General features: G+C 34.6%; 1 pseudogene; it reads right to left on the bottom strand.

Moving 5' to 3' along the window:
- Positions 1-849: 849 nt before the first annotated feature.
- On the bottom strand, positions 850-1876 carry LOC120238945 (annotated as a pseudogene).
- Positions 1877-5614: the final 3738 nt, after the last annotated feature.

Genomic DNA, 5614 nt, shown 5'->3' on the forward strand with positions numbered 1-5614 from the left:
CCCATGGGGATGAAAGTCCAGGTTTCTTTCCTATTCAGCTTCTACTGATACTCTGAAGTGGAGGGAAGAGGACCATCATTACTTGCTGGCCCAGCAGTAAGAGTTCAGACCCCCTGGTAGGCCTCTCTTCAATACCGTATCTATGGAGGGAAGAGGTCCTTTGTTATTGCTCTTAACACTGCTTCCACTGATGTTGTTTGAATGGGGATCATTACTCCAGAAATGAGGGGGAAGTCCCGCCTTTTTACTTAGCCTCCTTGATAGTACCCCAGTGGAGGAGGGGAGGAGAATCCAGGCTTTCCATATGACTCAAGTAACACCACGAGGGATTGTTGTTATCTGCTTCTCTTGATTTTTCTATGTTGCCCGCTTCCCTACAACCCAGCCTTGTTTATATAAGTTATAATGTATCACTTCTTAGGGTTCAAGATTCCTAGTCTCTCTGCCTTCTTTCCACCTTTCAAATTCTTCTTAGGTTTTCTTTATATTTAAAATCCATATAAACTCAGAGAAATAATATATGTGTCTCCAGAGGTTTTAGTGGTAGTCATCAGGAGAAATAGAAACACATCTACTCCAAGAGTAGAAATTCTCATAAAATAGATCTTAACGACCCTACTAAAGAACCCTCCATGGGGGGTGGAGGGGGGGAGAAAGAAAACATGTAAAGTTTTTAACTCTGAATTTTATATTTTATTTATGATAAGTTGAAAACTTTGGTCCAGCTAATAAAATAAAGATGCATACAAATAAGTGCTTGTATTTAATTTTATATGTTACATATATTCTGCAAAAACATTTCCTTTCACTGACTATTCAGAAAAAAATTAGAAGAAACAAAAATTCTGATCATCTGCTGCATTTATCAGCTTTCAATTTTACACTCCTGTCCAAAAGTGTTTGATGCAAAAATCTGTCTTTCCAGGCCTTTTTAGAATTTTACTGCCTTCTTTACTTATTTTAAGTTTGTGGTCTTGGGACCTCTGAAATTTCTTTACATAATTGATTTCACACTGTTAAACATTTCTTTTGTCTTCTGGAATATCCTCTTTTTTCTTAATTTCTCTTTCAGCACAGGATCTAATCTTTATCATTTCTTCTTCTCCTGCAGTTTTACTTGTTGCTTCTGTATTGCCTGCTACATTGCCTCTAACAACGCAGCTATTTGAGACGAATAAAGCCGCATTTTCTCATCTTGAAAGACTAGTTCCCCTTGTTTTCATGGTCCAGTTGCATCCAAACACCCCACGAGTCCATCTGAATGGAAAGTAAGGTATTTTATTATTTTAATTCTTTAATGTTTTATTTATTTCTGAGAGAGTGAGTGAGAGAGAGAGCGAGAGAGAGAGAGCAAGAGAGCAGGGGAGGGTCAGAGAGAGAGGGAGACACAGAATCTGAAGCAGGCTCCAGGCTCTGAGCTGGCTGTCAGCTCAGAGCCCAACGTGGGGCTCGAACCCACAAACCGCAAGATCATGATCTGAGCCAAAGTCAGATGCTTAACCGACTGAGCCACCCAGGCGCCCCTGTAAGGTATTTTCCACAACCAGGTTTTAGCGCAATTCTGGAATCAGGCAATTTACAGCTGTAAGCTGGTCTGGAGAACTAGGGCTCTCATCATCATTTTTATGTGGAGCTCCCAGTGTAAGAAGTCCATTGTCACGGGCATGTATGTAGTTTCCTTTATCCATTTCAATTGTTCCTGTATTTCACCCAAGGTTGTTACTGTCCACTAGATTATAATACCAAGTTGAATTTCTTCATCCTCTCTTTTCTTCTTCTTCTCTTTACCCTTTTTCTTCTTGCTCTTGGCCTTGGTTCCCTTGAACATGAGTTGGGTAGACTTCACACAGGGGTATTCAGCCTTGGGTCTGGTCATACTCTGAATGAAAAGGTGGGGCTAAGGGTAAAATACCTCCACTGGAGTAGAAACTGATGAAGGAGGTTCCAAAATGAAGAGAGTGTTGACTCCCTGGAAGTGTATGCAACAGCAGGAATGGCATTTCTCTCCTGAGTCCCTGATGTTTTTCACCCTGCATTTAATTATATTATTAAAAGTCTCTTTATTTTTCAAATTCTCTTTCCAAATTTACCTTTCTTTAAAAAGAGCCTGTCTCAAAAACATTTTTGTTAGTAATATTTAAGTTATTAAGGATTGGAAGTTGTTAAACCAGAATTGCCCACATGTACAATATTTCTAATTTAGATAATCCAAATAAAGGCTAATATAACCCATAGGCAGTGCCATCCTTTATTCTTTATGAATAATCAAGGAAAGAAGGAAGCCCTGGTGAATCATGACATGACTCATGATTAGAGGAGACCCCTCCCAGGACACACCTTAAAATTTATTTAGTGTGATGGAGGTATTTTTATTTGCCAGATAAATGAGAAATTCCCAGTTGGTGAAGTGTGTGTGTGTGTGTGTGTGTGTGTGTGTGTGTGTGTGTGTAGTGTTAGAAAAGTTGTACTTATAAATGGAGAAAAATCCAGTGTAATACAAGAAAATAATGTATTTAGAAATTTAGGATCTTGGGATTTATTTAACTTAAGATGAACAGTATTTAGCTCCTGTACCTTAATATCACTTCTAGTTTACACACGCTGCTGGAAGACCACGATTTAAGTAGTATACAGTTTTTCACTAGAAGCTAAGTTGTAATTCTCCACATGAACATATGTGGAAGTTTCTCTTAGGAGTAACCTAGAAATAAGATAGTTGACTAATGGAAATTGGCACCTTTAACATTATTCGGTAATGTTATATATATATATCTATGTGTACATAGATACATAGGTATATACATATCTGTATATATATACATATATACAGATATAAAATACATAGTATATGTATGATTGGACCATAATGTAATTGAATTATATTATTATAATATATATCATGTATATATATGATTGAATTATTGAGCTGTTGATTAACTTGACTATTTTCTTGTCTTCTTATTCAAAATAAAATTTGCCTCCTGAAACACTGTTCATATATAAGTACTAGGCATATAAGATAACCTAAAATTGTCATCAGAATTATTAAAACCAACCTACACTGAACCCTCTGATATGTGGCAGGCATTCAGTTAAGAGGTTTACAAGTAATCCTTATTCCTCAAATATATGTTAGATATATCCCACACTCACTTTTCATTGAGGTACTTGAGGCAGGGAGGGTTCCATAGCTTCCCTGGGGACGTTTGGCAGGACCAGACTGCAAAGCCTGCTGGTGGTCAGTGGTGAGTGTGCTAAGATTTCCTTGACGGAGTGTGATACCCACTACTTACAAAGACTCATTTTGGTTTGGTAGCAACATTTGGTTTTACACCGTATAAGTAGAGCGGTAACTGTTCATTTTTCTTGCATCATAAGCCTAATCCAAAGGCTTTATTTACTTCATTGCTTTTGAGTTGTGAGGTATTCTGATAGCAATATGTGTTGAACATCTGGAATTTTTAGTACTGATCTTATACAAAGGTAAAATTATTTCTATTTCTATCGCCGTTTGGAAAACTGTGTTGGATTCAAGAGCACATTGTTTTATTGCTTTAGACACTCACAGTTATTCAATAGATATATCTATTAAGTGACTGTCACGTTGTAGGCACTGGGTCACACATTGAGGTTATGATGGACAAACATGATTATGATCCATATCATCAATGATTTTATGGAGAAAGGTATTAGGCAAATAGAAAAAAACTAATATAAAATTATAGGTGTGACAAGTGCTATGAAGAGATACATGTTACTAAGTGAAAATATTAAAGAGAGCTACATTTTTTATGTATAACTTTAAAGAAAATCTATTTTAGATATTATGGTATAGATGATTTTTATGCATCTAGTAAACTGGTTTAATACCTGAATCCCAAGATACTATATCATGTGTGAGACGACGTGTCCTGACGTGTGTGTGTTCATGTGTTGATGTGTGCAAAACCTTTCAGTGCTAGGTTCTTGGGCTCAGCCAGTCTTCTCTTTCCTATTAATCATCCCCTTGCTATGAAACACAAATGTGATAAAGAAACTTCTCTTTCTGTATTGATACAAGTTACAAAATTGGATATAGCTCTTGTTTTTATTTTTAGCTAATTCTAAGTCATTCCCTTTTTTATGTAATACCCAAGGTGGTTTTTACTTTGTTTTATATTACCCTACTTCATAAGGACTCTATGGGAACATGTACTAGCTTGTTTGTAGAACATGACTTTCAGAATGTAATAGAGACAGATTTTGTAAGATTAAGATAAACTATCTTTCAGTAATCCACTTTTTAATGTATGTAGGTAAGCAACATAGTAATTTTCATAACCATTTTAATTTGTTTCTCTATGTTTCACTCCCCCTCTTGGTGCACTACCTACCCCATTATTAGTGCTATCCTTTTTTGTCGTCTTTGAAAAACTCTTTATTAGACTAGTTAAAATTAGTACAAAGTTTTGTATGGATAATAAGGCAAAATTAAATCTCCATTAGTCTAACATTAGAAACTTATAGTATTAAATAAATTTTATATTCTATTTTGATGAGGCAATACATCACATTACAAAATCTGTAACTTAACATAGAAGTTGAAAAACATCTGTGTTTTTGCCATTCATTTTTGTTCTTCTATTGTGATACTGACTTTCTTTTCTTGGTAGCAGAATGTTCAGGGTCTGTTTAGATTTTATCATTAGTTTCAAGGGAAAGATTAACATATGGTTGGATCATATATTTAAATCATGTGAAATAGGATGTACTCTGGGAGGGAAATTAATAATAAAGCCATATTCTAAAAATATAAAATATATTCATTAATATCTTTTAGTTAACATTTCAAATTTTTCCAACTTTTTAGAAGCCTTTTCTTGGGAACTTTTAAAACGAGCTCTAACATATAACTTATTCACAAGACAAAGTAACTTTTTTATTTCTGAAAAATTGATGGAAATGTCTTTGTGGTGCCACAAAAGTTAATTTTCTCTAAGAATCTGGATATTTGTCTTTAAAATCACAGAAGATTGAATGATAAAGGAAGTGAGAGCTACTCCTTCTACCCTGAATTATCAACTGCCAATTCCTCCTATGACTTATACATATTTGGTCATCATAGAAGTGCTTGATGATGTAAGCAACAAAATATTCTTCTCTTAAAAGTTGTTTGATTTACTGTGTCAACTAAACCAAGCAAAATAAAATCAGTACTGTTCTTAAGCATCTTATAATTGAGAACATTAAAATCATATCCTGATTTGAGGCAGAATGTAGATGAAAGGTATAGCTGTAATTTGGTTATATGTTTAATGATTTATTGTAGTCCTACACTATTTTAAATTAGAAACCAGTGGGATATTTTCTGAATTTTAAGACGCTCATTCTAAATGAATCTTAGTTTTAAATAAAAGTTCTACATTAAGATATAAGATATACTTTACCCAAATATATTTCTTGAACTCTAAAAAATTACTTTTGTTTCCCATTCCTTATTTTACCTAACTTCAAGAATAGAATTATAAAGCCCAAAGAATCCATTCCTGGACCTTTTCAGATCTGCCTCAAGACAAAATGCATTTACGGCATTGTGAGTTTTTTCCTCAGAAAATACAGGACTATATTTTCAAGG

The sequence above is a fragment of the Hyaena hyaena genome, unplaced genomic scaffold (genome assembly GCF_003009895.1).
Source record: "Hyaena hyaena isolate Hyena2069 unplaced genomic scaffold, ASM300989v1 scaffold_220, whole genome shotgun sequence".
Lineage (NCBI taxonomy): Eukaryota > Metazoa > Chordata > Mammalia > Carnivora > Hyaenidae > Hyaena > Hyaena hyaena.